This window comes from Aptenodytes patagonicus, chromosome 1, assembly GCF_965638725.1.
Source record: "Aptenodytes patagonicus chromosome 1, bAptPat1.pri.cur, whole genome shotgun sequence".
NCBI classification, from domain to species: domain Eukaryota; kingdom Metazoa; phylum Chordata; class Aves; order Sphenisciformes; family Spheniscidae; genus Aptenodytes; species Aptenodytes patagonicus.
In genome coordinates this window covers 48276388-48292555 of record NC_134949.1, presented here as the reverse complement: position 1 = coordinate 48292555, position 16168 = coordinate 48276388, and positions in this window count along the sequence as shown.

Sequence of the window (16168 nt, the reverse complement as noted above, 5' to 3'; positions counted from 1 at the left end):
AACCAGCATATCTAAATGAAATCTTGCTGTTACTACACTGATCTATCTAACAAGACTGAGGTCACATTGCTTGTCTTATTCAAACCATATAAAGGGAAGACAAAGTGATTCAGAGAAAGTGCCAAATTTCATCTAGCATTGCATATATAACTTATCAAAGTTTAATTAAGTAGACTTTAAATATGTACGAAATGGAATCCAAATATCTCCATTTGAATGGGACGAAACATGTTGCACAAGCCTATTACACATAAAAAATGATAATTCAGAGCAGTTTTCAGGATTATTATTATTACTTAATGTTTTCTCATGCACATGGCTGTTGTAGACTCAATTCAGAATGTTCTCCCACAGAAAGTAGTAGAGTAAGTATTTTATAAATTTATTTTAAGCCTCAATTAACATGACTTTTAACAACAGAGAAAGTGTTTTGTTAGTGATATTTTTTCTTAATCATAATGGAATAACATGATAAATAGAAGGCACTGCTTGAATATTGTTGCTTTGTATTGAATGGGATGTTTGTTGCAGTGTTGAACTTGCTTAAGGGGTTTCTATATATTGATTATATTTGAGGACAAAATCAACTTTTGTGCCAGTTTCTATACCAAAATATCTCACTTAGCTTTTTTTTATCTGATTCTACAAAATATGGACACTTTCAATCTTAATTATTTTTATCTGAAATAAAATAGAAGATAAAGAAAACAAGCCTTCATACAGAATGATCATAATTAACCTTCTAATAGAGCCATATTGTGAATGTATGAAGCTGGGTAGGCTGTCCAATTCATCCAATAAATAGCATGAATATTACTGAGATATATAAATATGTTTTTTTCCACACACTGATGTACTTCATATACTTTAATAAAATAAGGTTTCTCTTTTAGGTAGCAATATTTGTCATTAATAAAAAAACCCTCAAACACCACAGCATAATTTTTGGAGTGAATAAGAACTCAGTGTTGATGATGGACTTGAGTGTGTTTTCCCTAGTGTCTAATGATGCGATTCTTTGCATTTAAAACATTTTTTTCACATTATTTAGTATTTTCATATCTTGGCTTTTTTTTTCAGTAAACAATTAAAACTCTTAGTATGAATCTAAATTGGCAGACTGTATTTTAAAGGATGCTGAGTTCATTTTATAGAAGCAACACTGTAGCTTTCAACATTTTATAGGTATCCTAGAACCTTATATTACAGTGTAAACTGTGCTCAGGAATATAATTTTCCTCACATGAAGGTTGCTAAGCAACAGCACTCACAATATTTTTGTTGACCACAAACATAGCTCTGTGTGGTCTTGGGAAGAAGAATACATTTTCATTTTTATGTTTAAAAGGAGGTAAATATTAACTTTAATCTCCTCGGAAACAGATGTAACAATAAGACAAAACTGACTGATATTTTATTAAAATTCCTTCACTTAAGCTACACTGCCTTTGCTCCATAACAATGTTACAAGACACTTATTAATGCAGGAAGGGCTTGGTATCAGGAAAATGCACCTTAAATTTATGAGCAAATATTTATTATATGTTTGACCGCTTTGTACAATTTGACCTTTCTAAAATGCTTTGGTTATCTGGTGTGGGGGAAAAGAAAAAGCAATTTTGGATTAGAATATGTGAATACAGCTAAAATGTGGTTATCAATTACAGAAAAACATGTTAAAAAAAGGTGTAGGTAAAACCACACAGACACACATAGCTTTTACAATTACCTCGACCCAGTCTCCCTGAACTTGAAAGCTTTGTGGATCACCAAACCTAGAATAGACCCCAAACTCTACCCTTGCTCCGCCTGTGATCTTTAACAAGAGTGGAATTAAAAAATTAATAGAGGTATTTTTAGAAATATAAAGAGATTATATTTTAAATACTGCTTGATATTAGAGATGAAAATAAAACAACTGAAAATATGATAAATAAAAAGCAAACTTTTGCATCTGGTTAGATAAAAATAATTCTTAATGCAGTAGAGCCACAGATGACTTGCAAGAGTAAATTTTACGTTTCTGTATGGGTATTTCAAAGGTTGCATGAAATGAAGTTTCTCTTCTGCTCCATATCAATTTGTAAAGGTAGGCAATTCAGCTCGCTTCATGAAATATATTCTTATGAAGCATGACAAAATCCAATTTACCAGTAAAATCCATTTAAATTAAAATCAAAGCGTAATCTTCATACGATTCACTACTTGTACTGTAATGATGAAATGAGATCAGATACCTATGCTTTACATTTTTGTATCCTGATTATTTTCAGCCCTATTCAGCAGAAATCATCCCCAGTACAAAAACTGCAGGAAGGTCACAGAACTTGCTTTTTTACTCTGCCAAACTTTTCAAGCAAGAAACTATACTAGGGACCATTTGACAGATTTGCCTGAGAATTGCTAGTGTTTGTGTATCTGATTAGTCATATGAATATACCTACCTCCCTCAGAGAGGGAATTTACCTTTCTTCCTTCTCTTAAATATAACTGTAAAACCATTTTAGAAAAAGAAGTTCTTCATATTACTGTAAGAAGCTCTTTGGGATGCTTTAAAATCATCTCATCTTTGTTTGGGAATATCTTTTTTATTAGCCTTTGTGGTAGTATTATCCAGTAGAAATAATTTCATCCTCTAGTATGACCTGATTTTTCAGAGGCATTGGGAACTTACAACTTCAGGTAAACTAAGAGGAGCTGTAAATCCTTCTGAAAACCAGCTCAGGCCCAGCACTTCATCTGGTTAGTTCCTGGCTACCTTTTGGGTTGTGCTTCAGTTTTAACTTGACCTGACTGCTAATAAATTTTTGTACATGTGGATTATGATGTTATATTTTCTGCAAAGGTTCATACTTGTGGCAAAGTGTTAATAAAACTTCAGTCCTGATTCACCAAAATGTTTAAGCATGCGCTTAGTATTGAAATCTGTGGTCAAGGAAAACATTCACATGCTTGATTTTACACATGTGCTTGAGTTTTTTGTAAGAAATTTAAACAAGTGTTTGAGATGACCATCATTTGTCTACTCAAAATGAGGTAGAAAACAAACAAATTACTTTAATTTAAATAGGATGCATAGTTCTAGACTGCCAAGCACATATTGAAATATGAAACTGTTCATGCTTAGAATGGACCCTTGAAACTTCCACCTGAATCAAAGTTAATATTGGAGATTTCAAAATGTTTTAGAAAACCACTAATGCCCATCAGATATTCATTACTGAATTCCTATGTGCAACTCTAAAAATTTGCTCTGATCATGGTCAATCAGAAAGAGGGAGTTACAGTAATTATCTACAGCAAGAACATATTTAGAGGTACTTTAAGGGATCAAAAACTTTCCGAATAAAACAGTTAGAACATATTTTATTTAAGAGTGCAAATTTTTTTTTAAGAAGACAGAAGGAAAGTACTCTCTCTGCTTTATAATAAGACAGTAAAAACAGAGTAAAGAACTCAGTTATGTCATGCTTGATATTGTAAGATATTGAGGTTTGTTAGATGAAAAATGGGGGGGAGTGTCCCCACAGTAAAATATTTTAATTAAATTTTCAAACTCCTGTATTGTTTAAAACAGGATTTAAAGAAAAAAAAAATCAGAAGTTACCATGTTTATTCTGTTTTAAGTTATAAAGAGCTGTGATGCTTTCTTTTCTAAGTTTTAGTATTTTTTTCTAAATTGCAAATGAAAGAAAAATCATGCCACCTAAGGAAAAATAGTATGCAATTACAAAAACATAAATGTAATAATTCCATTGTTTGGAATTGCTAAGCAGTTTAAGATTTGAATCTGCATATCAACTAAATTCAGGAAGATCAAATAGCCAAAAAAATGGAACTCTCATTGATTTCCATATAGCTGCACTTTGGTATAGATTTCTTGTTGGGTACATCACCGCAAAGGATCTTAGTTGTTTACTAATTTAATTTGGGAAGTCAATTACCTGTTTTCATAGAACCAAATTAAGGAGTTCAGCCAACATATTTGTCTAGATCCAGTTATTCAGTTAGAGTATCTTGTAAGCTTGGGAGAGTTTCTGACAAGGGTTAATCTATCATGAGATAATTTTTCAGTAGCAAAACTTCTCTTTAAACTGAAAGTTGAGGTACTATTTTGTCTGGGACTCTGTTGGCTGTATGTGAAATAATGTCATAAAAGATTGGTCTGATCTGGTGTCACTTCTTACAGAAGTAGCAGTTGAACATTGTTCCTTGAGTCATCTCATTGACTTCAATATTAGGAAAAAAGCAGAATTCAGATCTTGAAAAGTGACATGGATGGAACAAAAAAGTAAAAAAGAATTTTGTGAATCTCAGAATAGACTTATTTTGAATTTTAACTTCCCTGATTTTTTACCTAAACTGTGAAAGTTCTTAGGTCTGCATTAACTAATGCACTGTTTGCAGTACAACCCTGGCTAAGTGAACCCTATGTCTATTAGTAGGCTGAGTATTGATTTAGGAGCTTGCTTATAAATATTGTAGCAGGTGGACAAATGGGTTTTACATCTCTGTAGAATGTATTTTTCCTTAGGGTATGTCTACTTGCACAGGGTTGAGGAATACATTCTTTGTCTTTGTCTACAACTATCAGTTTGAGTATCATTGGAGTCATATCATAATTGAAAATAATAGGACTGGAGACAGAAATTTTCTCCAACTCAGTTGATCACTGGCAAAATATTAACTGGTTTGATGATTTAATTGTGCTTTCTTGTAGGGAGAGACTCCATTTTTAATGAACATACAAAGGTATGCCTACTTGTACTGTCAAATATCTCATTTAAATGGGTATAATACCTATTTGCTCAATCATTATCTCAGAAAACTGGAAATTAAGCGAGTCAATAAAAAAAAAAAAAATTGTTCAACATTTGAATAGGCATAACTTCAATTATCTCCAGCCAGGCCTTCTCCTAGAAAACACTGAAGGACCTTATCTGACAGAGAATAAATGAACTGAATCTGAGCTGATTCCAGTTTCATATAATATATCAGTCAGGACAATGTCAGAACATTTAGCATGAAGTCTGCTGGTTTTAAAGTCAATGTTTTAGCACTTCTGAGAGGAACAAATTTTTATTATGCTCATGACATTTTCTCTGTATGTGGTTATCAAATTCCCTTCATAGAAGAATATCATATATGGATTTTAAAATTATTTTAAAAAAAATAAAAATATTTTAATGTTCTTTAATATGCTTTTAATATTTTTTGTTACTTACACAATAAAACTTCTGCTCTCATGTAATGAAAATTAAAAAATAAGTATTTTTGCTTGCTTACGAACTTTTCACAAATATTTGGCATAGAAATTTTGGGAAACCAGCAAGTTGTTTTTCAAAATAAGTCCACATACATGTTTGCATATGACTGGCTGAATGAAGCAATGTTTTGAGCTAAAATGTGGGGGTAGATTGTAATATATTTTAAATTTGGGTTTCTGATTAGTTTCAAAATTTCAATGCATGCTCTGGTAATTATTATGTTGAATGAACAAAACATCTGGTTAACCAGCCACAAACTTTTAACCATTTCTATGTATATTTGTAGAGCAAAGAAGTGATTGATAGCAACCTTTGACATTTTCAAGCACAAAAATTACCCTCTCCTCCATTTCTCTTCATGGCTGGCTTTTTTTCTAGAAAAGAAAAGAGAAATATTAGGCTGAGCATAAAGTTGCAAAAGAGAGAGTGTAGGGAAGAAGGTATTATCCCATAAACTGCTGGGAATTAATGCTCTGTTTTAGAGAATATTTCTATTTGGTAGAGAAACTGAGAAATAACTTTAGTGAGATTTCATTAAAGCAGAAGCTGAATTTCTCTTCTGCATAGATATGATCAGGATCAATTAATCAAGATCTGAATTAGAGTCTACACTGTATTTTTGTAATCTTATTCCCTCTGTATTTATCCAAGATATTGCTAATAACAATTTTATTATTTGCCTTATTTTTTTGAGGATAGTTTCTTTAATGTTTGTGAAATACTTGGATTCAGTTCTGGTGAGGGGTCCCTAAGTAACTAACTACATATTTAATGTCCCTTTAATTTATTTTCATATACATAATAGAACATATGCAGTGCTCTTTCCTTTCTGGATCAAGTGATTTCAAAGAATTCAGTCAAGACAAGAAAATGTCAGTACAGTGCATTTTGTTCAAGTGCACAGAACCTTCAACATGACTTGGTGTCAATCTCCTCCTCAGTCTAGGGTTAAAAGAAGGGAATCACCAACACAACCTTTTAACACTAACTCTACCAGCAGGAATTTGTATGTTGTATTAGTTGTGGGTCATGCCATAAGTTCGTAGTTTCCAATAGTGATTGTAGGGATCATACTGGTACAGGGAACATCAGAAATATCACTAAAGGTAGTGGAAAGTTCATAATGAACTCCAAAATGACATGAAAAAACAAACAGCAACACATATACATATATTCATGGAATGGAAAATAAAAAATTGGTTTAGTTGTCTGGTATTGTAAAATAAAAATGGAGAAAAAAGTGTCAAAAAACCCAACTTTAATTGAGGAAAAAATTAACTCCATTTGCAGCAATTAAATGGTAAATGAAAAGTGAGTTATGGGAAAACATTTAGACATGCTTTGTTAGGAATTGGGAATTATCAGTAGGGTTGTTTTTATGTTTTATTTTTTATCTTTATTTGGAAAAAGTCTGTTCTACTGACTCTGAGTACTTTGGAAGGGGGGAAACACCTCCCCTCCCCCAATACCCACCCAACAGACATCATATTTTGGCAGACATACCCTAGGTATGTAGTCTACCAGGGATACGTTATCTTTAAGCAGACTAGATTAATTTTATTCTCTCTTTTCACAGTGGGATTCATTGAGTCTCTCTTTATCTATATAAAACCTAAGAGTCTTGCCTACATTCCTAGGTTCTTGCTATTATCAGTGGAAAGCACTAAGCATCTGCAAGAGAGGGACTCTTCTCACCAATTTCTCTCCATGAACTATTAAAGAAGCACAGATGACCATCTTAGACTTTTAGGTGGACAGAAGTAAACAAATTAATCTCTCCCTTCAAATATTATGATCTCCCCTCTTAAGACAATAGGATAACTGAGATTGGACAGGACCTCAGGTAGTCTCTAGTCCAACCTCCTGCTTCAAATCTGGGTCAGCTCTGATGTCAGACCATTTTGTTCAGGGCTTTGTCCAGTTGGATCTTCACAAACTCCAAGGATGGAGATTACACAACCTCTCTAAGCAATCTAGGAAAAACTTTTTCCTATTACCCAGTCAGAACATCTCCTGTTTCAATTTGCCACTGTTATGTCTTGGCCTCTGCAGTGCACTTTACTAGTGAGTTTGGCCCTCTCTTCTCAGTCATGCCCTCTCAGGTATTGGGACAGTTGAGCAAATTTACTGACTCCTCCATCAGTACTAATCACCCACCCAAAACAGTCCCAACCATTGCAACCTCTTGTCTGCAAAAAGAAGTACAGTTACAGTTTATGCAAGATTTCATATAGTAATGCAACAGTGTGCTGCCCTGAGGGACATTGAGCCAGGAGCAGGCTGGGTAGTGCTCTCACCAACAAGGGGTCTGCCCCACACTACCTGAGGAAAAGCAGAGCAGGTCTGGTGGTGACAACCAGGGTCAGCCACAGCCCCGTGCTAGTAAGACAAGACCATAATCGCAGCATACATTCATAGGTTCAAAGTCAAGTCAATTCAGATAGGTCAGGCCAGGTATAAGGATGGTCACAGGCATGTCTACAACACAGCTCAGGCCAGGGTCAAAGGAAAGTGCTTGAGCAGACTCCAAGGCGTAGGACAAAGGTCCCCAGCTCAGCTTCCTCATACAGATCTTCTCCCAGCAGTCTGATTCATGGTGACTCAGCTGCACCATAGCAAAGCTGGCCTTGAGCACAGGCAGCTGTAGCCCAGGTGTGTAAAGTTGCAGAGTCTGATGGTCTGCTCAGGGCCTGTTGTGGTTTAACCTGGCAGGCAGCTAAACATCACACAGCCATTTGCTCATTCCCCCTCCAGTGGGATGGGGGAAAGAATCAGGAAAAAAAAGTAAAATTCATGGGTTGAGATAAAGACAGTTTAATAGGACAGAAAAGGAAGGGAAAATAATAATAATAATAATAATAATAATAATAATAATAATAATAATAATAATAATGATGATGATGATGATGATGATGATGGTGATGAGAAAAGAATATACAAAATAAATGATGCACAATGCAATTGCATCACCACCTGATGCCCAGCCAGTTCCTGGCTAGTTCTAGCATGTCTGGCACAGCAGCACTCAGCAGTGGCGTGACTTCATTCAGGCCGCAATAGTCTAGTTAGTCTCCACTCTCCATTAGACTTTTACACTGGCCATATGGGACTATTAAAGGGTAAGCGAGTCTTGCTGACCACTCCTTGGCTCTCCAGTTGAGGAATCAGCTTACAGATGGGAATCAGGGAGTCTCGGTGCAATATTGCTGCCAGTGCACCGTTGTGGTAGTGATTGGCATCTGTTGCTCTTCGATCCCCAGCAACCCCACAACAGAGGGGTCCTCCAAGAGACCGGGCAAGGTGGACAGCTGTTTAATTTCTTCCGTCTCCAAGGCAGCTATACCTAAAGCCCACTGGTACCCTTTTGGGTCCTTGAAATACCCTCTCCTGAGGTAGTCTATGCCAAGGATGCACGGACCCTCTGGGCCAGTCACAAGGGGGTGCTTTTGCCACTCATGCCCAGTTAGGCTCACTTTGGCCTCCAACACAGTTAGCTGTTGGGATCCCCCTGTCACCCCAGAAATACGGATGAGTTCTGCCCCTTTGTAGCTTGATGGCATTAGGGTACACTGTGCACTGGTGTCTACTAGAGCCTTATGCTCCTGTGTGTCTGATGTGCCACCGAATCCACACAGTCCAGTAAACCTGGTTGTCCCTTTCCTCCACCTGGCTGGAGGCAGGGCCCCCCCCCCCCCTCTAGTCCTCACCATAGTATTCATTTCTCATTTCCTGTAAATACAAGTCAAAAGTCTCTTCATTAAGATCAGAAGTAAGATCGGCCCTTCTACTCTGTCTGGGGAACTGCCCACTGGAAACTGGAACAGCAATTTTCCTGGAAGAACCCCCTTTTGTGGTTGTTTTTCCCTGTAACTCACGTACCCGTGCCTCTAGGGTTGAGGTAGATTTTCCATCCCACTTCCTCATGTCCTGTCCGTGGTCATGCAGGTAAAACCATAGGGTGCCCCGTGGTGTGTACCCTTTATATCCTCTCTCTTGAGCAGAAGAACGCTGACTCCTAATGGCCGAGATACTGGTCCGTACAGGTGGGGAGTAGGACCTATCCTCTTTGAATCGCTGGACCTTCCGGGATAGTTTCTCCACAGCCAAGACAAGGGAGGAAGAGAGACGTTCTTTGTATTGCCGGAGTTGGCCAGCCAATTCATCCACTGTTTGTTCCTCTCCATCCTTCCAGGTCATCACTGCCAATGAATTGGCATACGACGATGGTGCACTCCTTACAAACTTCCGCCACATGGGTCGTGTGCACTTGACTCCATCTGGATCTTTAGATAGCTGTTCATTGTTCAGGTCACCATAAATCACCTCCAGCACAGCTAATTCCTTCAGGTACTGGATACCCCTCCCCATGGTGGTCTACTTGCCTGGGTGACATACAACTTTTTCCTTAAAAGGATACCTTTCCTTCATGCCTGACAGGAGTCACCTCCAGAGGCTGAGGGCTTATACCCCTTTTCCAATTGCTTTGTCAATGCCCCCTTCCCCAGAAAGGGATCCCAGCTGCTTGGCTTCTTTACCCTCTAATTCCAGGCTACTGGCCCCATTATCCCAACATCAGAGCAGCCAGGTGACAATGTGCTCACCTGGATGACAACTGAAATCTTCATATATCTCACAGCTCACTCAGGGATAGGGATCAGGTGGTTATCATCTCATTTATGGGTTCCTCTTTTTCCTCCTCCTGTTCTCGTGATGGCCCTGGTTCATCTTCATCCCTTACTAAATGAGCTCATTTTCTTGTGTATTTCTTCTTGTGTATAGGGGTGTCTGATACCATCATGGGTTGGTTCTCTGGTTCAGTCGCAATGCCTGTCATCAGGGTTTGAGTAGCCACAGTGCCTGTCGCAGGGGTAGATCTCTGGATGGTATTCTTAAATAGTTGTTTAACCTTAAACAAGACCTGAACCACATTCAGGAGACATAGCAATAGGAACATGCTGGTTTGAACATCCTAAGGATATTCAAAATTCTCAAGAGCTGTTGTAACTAGCCTGAAGGAGAAAGGGAAGGTGAAGGAGCGAGGGAAGGTGTCCCCCTTTGTCTCCCCCATAGATTGGTTCCCAGAGGAGAAAAGGTAAAGAGTGTAATCATTAATAATTTCTGAAAGGTGGCTTCCAAGGTACAGCAATGACGGCAATGCCGAGTACCAATACAGAAGTAAAATACAAAAATTATTCTCACAACCAATAATTTTATCATATCATAAAACAGTAGTGTTACACAGTGCAGCAAAATTATATCCTTGATCCAGCTCCCAGAGGTGATAAACAGCACAACAGGGAACATATACAGCAAGTTGTTACATATCACAACTTTGAGAGCAAACACGACAACACGACAGTAAGTTAATCAACGTTGTGACCAGCAACTATTAAACCAATATGATAAATGCTTATAACAAATTTGCCTTAACACGTTCTGGTCAGATCTGTCATTATCTCAATCCTTTGTGCCCAACATTGGGTGCCAAAAGGACTGTTGTGGTTTAGACCAGCAGGCAGCTAAACACCACACAACTGTTTGCTCACTTCCCCCAATTTATATACTGAGCATGACGTCACATGGTATGGAATACCCCTTTGGCCACTTTGGGTCAGCTGTCCTGGCTGTGCCCCTTCCCAGCTTCTCACTGGCAGGGCATGGGAAGCTGAGAAGTCCTTGACCAGTGTAAGCATGACTTAGCAACAACTAAAACATCGGTGTGTTATCAACATTATTCTCATCCTAAATCCAAAACACAGCACTGTACCAGCTACTAAGAAGAAAATTAACTCTATCCCAGCCGAAACCAGGACAGGGCCCTAAAAATAACTTCAAGTTTCAAGAATTTTTCTTGCCTACCATGATTTGCTTTCTTTGTTGATGAATCTGTTACTCAAAGAATGAGGAAAATATATATTCAGCTGAGTGATGTGCAGTGTATTGAATGCCTTACCGGTTGTTTTAATGATGTCCTGTGTACACTGAGGTGTAGATTATTTACATTTCTCTCACAAACAAGTCTGCAGTGGAGAAAATTGTATTCATTTGGTTTTGAAAACTGGGGGAGAAAATCAATTTTGTTGCTTATGCTTTGTCTGAATGGGCTCACACAAGCCCAACAGTTAAGTAGCCAGATATAAGTTTAATAAAGGAACCATTTCATTACTCCTTAAATGCAGGCTGAATTGCATTTTGAAGATTCTAACCAGACTAATTTAAATCACTTCTCAGCAGTTTGTCAGAAGAACAACAAAGAAGTATGTTTCTTCAATGAATGATAAATCAAAGGATCTGGTAAGGTCTTTCATTTAATGTCCCAGTCAATACTTGTTTCCATTAGTCACTGAAGAATAAATGCTGCTTTTCAATTTATTAGCACTTAAAAGTTATTACTTGCCCTAGCAAAGAGTGGCAACTTGCAAAGGGGGAATACATAGTTTGTTCTCAGTTATTTCTTATTCCAACTTTATTTTATTTCATGGGTGTCAAATAATCTGGAGAGCATGCAAAGTCAGAACATTATTTTTTTTCTGTTAGACTCTATTTACTCTTTGTGATAACATAAGTATCATGTTTTGCCCTAACCTGTATTTTAATGGCAAGCTCAGTTTTACTTTGAGGTGTGTTTAAAAAGTGCAAAAAAACCAAAAACCAAAAAACCTACGACTGTGCAAGCTGATTTTAACATACTATGTTTCACATTGAATAGGAATTTCAAGTTAAAAGTTCTGAAAGATGAGTAAATCCTATGTATATTTTTATGTATGTATGTATGTTTCTAGAATGCCCCTAGGATGGAGTTAGTTGACTAATGATTTAACCCTAGATAGGAAAAATTACAATTTTTGTTCTCCTTCTAGATGTACTTTCAAGTATTAATCTTGTGAGACTATGGTGTATTTTGAAAAACTAGTTATGAACTTTAAAGTAAATGCAACAGAAGACCTCTTCCTCTCTTTTCATGTTTACATTGCCAACTGATTTCCTTCTGGGGATTATTTGGATTTGTAGTTTAATTTTGGTAAGTTGTGGTTAAAGAGCAAAATTTGTCTTCTTGTCTTCACTATAATGCCTCAACTAGTGGGGTCAAAAAATTACACATAATATTGTCACTGTAACTTAGTGAATGATAAAAATAAGCACAAAGACTAATTATGACAATAAGGCCTAGACTTACATTTTGAAAAAACAAATTGAGTTTGTTCTAAACATTTCTTCATTTTTTATGCTGAAATAAACTTTTAATCAACACTGATGATAGCTCTAAACATCTTAGTAATATTGAGTGGGATTCATTAAATCTAGCTGTCTTAGAATTAACTATCTTGTCTAAGTTAATTATGTTGGCTCCTTCTGTAGACAGCAGACAGGCAGACCAACAAGTACAGAGCTTTGAGACAATTGCATCCCAGTAACAGAGATATCTGTGCTTGCTAAGACGTTGCTTGTACCTCTCCATTGATTACAGACAGAGTCCAAATGGCTAGCTTAATTTTGATAATCCATGGTACATAAAAAGTTAAACATGGTTAAGCTTTCCTCGCACTTTTATTTGGCTCTTCTCTGCTCTGTGTACAGTTCATCTCAATAAAAAAATAAATAAAAAATTCAATTTCAGTAGGCTTTAACTGGAAACATGATGAGGACATATATGCTTTGACATTCAAACAATCTCATGTCACTTTTGTATGTTTTAATCTTCTAATGTATACATTTCAGCAAAAAGAATGGAAACTTAGCCAAAAAAATAACAACTGGCAGTGATTTCTTAATCATACGCTCATAAATGAAATTTCTCTGTAAAGCAAAAAATAAGTCTTTGCTTAGAATCAGTGACTGGAGTGTACATATAGGTCAACACCAATGAGATCACAAAGTACCTTGTCACAGGTTTTTTCAGCAGAGATGAAACTTTATGGTAGCTTTATATTTTTTGTTTGTGTTTGTATGTGTCTTCATGAATAAAGTTTATCAGATCAGCAACACGGACATGAGAAAAGTGTCTCGATCTTGAATAAAAAATGATGAAAATGCATAAAAACACAAATGCATGTAGAATAAAAATTGTTTGGAAAGTCTTCATTTCTGTATATTCCAGACTTGTACCTTTTTTTCTTTTTTTGTTCTTCCCTTTCTTCCTTCTAGAGATGAACATAAATTCACATTTCCATTAGAAACATTTTCTTCAGTCACATGAAAGATCTTCAGCAAACCCTCTTCTGACCCACCACTTCATGGTACACTTGCTGATCATCATAGTTCTCTCTTGAGCCTGGTTAAAAGGATGCAAATAATTCTCTACTTGTATATATCTGCAAGAAATGGAAAAAAAACATGACAGAGAACAGTTAACAAATGATGATGGACTATACTGACTTGCAAGTGAAAAAGTGCACACAGCAAATAATAAGAAAAATAATGTTTAATATTTTTGTGTAGCTTATGTTTTCCTGATTTTACCTGTTTGTAGTTTGAAGTCTCTTTGGCAACTTATTGAACTCTGCAGTGTGCTGTTATGTATTATGAATTTGAATGAGTGTTTTCAACAATGACACCTTCTGTAGTTCATACTAAACTCCAGTTCACTTGTGATTTCTCAACTGGATTGTGTTGGATTTTTCCTTTGTGGCCAAATTTATTTTCTAAACCTTAAGTAGCAAAGTTTGATTTTAAAAATACAGTAGAAAAATAACAATAAATTTTTAAGTTTTGAGATTTTACTTTTTACAGTAATGTAGAAAAAAATCCTGTCATGGTAATTTATTCACTGATAGTGTGTATTGATATCAGAAGGGTTATATGGATGTTTTCCAAAAATAAATTATGAGATATTTTTCCCTTAGAGTCTGGATATTTTTAAAATCCTAGAGTTCTTGAGGAACAGACTTCACATTTTTCTTCTTTTCTAGTATATTTTTGCAACAGTTAGAAGTCAAGTAACCATAGTAGGTGGTTATAGCTCTTAATTGGAGGCAATGAGTGAGATGAGACACCTGAAGTTTTTATTAGAGCTTTAGAGAATACAATTCATTCAAAAGGAGAAAAAAACTCAACACCACCTCCCAATCCTCCAAAGTCCTCACAGATGTACACAGAGTAGTAGGTTCACTACCACCTCTTAACAAGGAAAGATTAAAGACCACATGATGAGTTAAGAAGCTTAAATAGCTGGAATACAAGGGATATGAAAAACTTTGGATAACAGGAAAAGGTGAAAGAAATAGGGATGTAAATATTTTGGAAAGAAAAAGAGAAGACTTCAGTTTTTGCAGAGAATAAATGTTTCCAAGACAGAGACCCTGCCGCATTGCCTCAAGGGAAAAGTACCAGAGTCAAGAGGCTTTATGTAAAAAGGCCTGAGAATAGAGTGGTTGTTGCTGAGGTGAGATTAAAGCTATATTTACATAGCTGTGTCTTTAAGTCATTGAGTTCACATTCTTTCTCAGCCATGGGATCAGGCAAGCAAATCGGTATCTAAAGCATGCTTTCTGAAATGAATTAAGTTAATCTAACCAGTAGGAAATAATTCTGGAGTTAACCTAATTCTATCACCCTTTTTGCACAAACTGAATTGCTGACTTTTAAAAATGTAAGAAAAGAAATACATGCAGAGAATTTTAAAATATTTACTCATTATAAAAACATGATAATGTACAGTACTGTTCCAGATACGGAATTTGTCAATTTCTAAAGAGTTCTTCCTTCCCCAGGCTCACCAGAGTGACATTGGCTTTTCATTTTTATTATTTCAAGAGTAGATTGCAGTTGAAGTTTTAAATGCTTTTATTGTCCTGGTGATCTTGTGAAAACTTCTTATAGCAGCCAACAGAAAAATGAAAAATTCAGAGATGTAAAGGTACGAGTTTGGACATTTATAACAGTTAGCAAAAGGGGTAGGGTTCCACAGTACAGCATGGCCTGGTTTAAGAAATTGAGTTTTAAACACTCCCATGCATCTGTCCATCTGTGAGTTGTGTCAACTATACTTTCAGCAAATTTCAACCCAAATTTCAACAAGGTATACAAAAGTAGGTGTAGTGAAGTCAAAATACTTCAAAGCTTTGAAGTTTCTACAGATTCCAGGAAAACTGGTTATCCTCAGAAAAGAAGAAAAGTTGAAGCTATTACCCCCACTGGGTTTTACTCTTTATCATATTATAGAATGATAGAATAATTTAGGTTAGAAGGGACTTCTGGTGTTTTGTCTTTGTCAATCTAAAGAATTCTAGCCTACTTTCTTATTCCTTGTGTAGAAGTTACTTCATACCTTTTTCAAGATGAAAAAGAATAATAAATGTGGATTTTTCTAAATAAAAAAATAATCTTTTGATTATATTGAGAACAACAGTTTTTGAAACTCAAATTTCCAGCAGACCTCTACGTACACACTCTTCAGTATCTCACCTGCTCAAACTTGGAGCTCAGAGAATGAACTATACTGACTCATACCTTCCTCCTGCACTTCAGCACAGCAGACAAGTTTCTGTAATTTAGTTTTATACAGGGTTGTTCAGGACAAATGAAAATGTCCCCTGATAGGGCCCCTAACCAAATAAACTCTGTATTTCCTGAGTAATGATAAAGAATTGCAAAGTATAGTCCTTTCCTAGTGTGTGTTCCTGCTTCAGCTAGGTACAACTTTGCAAGCTGATTTTCACAAATGTGTCTTTGTTGAGTCCAATGTTAGGTCTGTTTTTTTCACACTCTTAAGAAAACTGGAGAAGGTAGAAAGGAAATATATGTGGCATGAAACATGTTCTGATTCTGAGTAATTTTTTCACTTGCAGAAAACACTGAGTTGTTTTCTAACACTCCATATATAAGTCCCTTTTATTTTTTTTACTTTTCTGTGTTTTAGTATTACTTGTTTATAGTGAATCTTGTAACTGGAACTTCAGCAA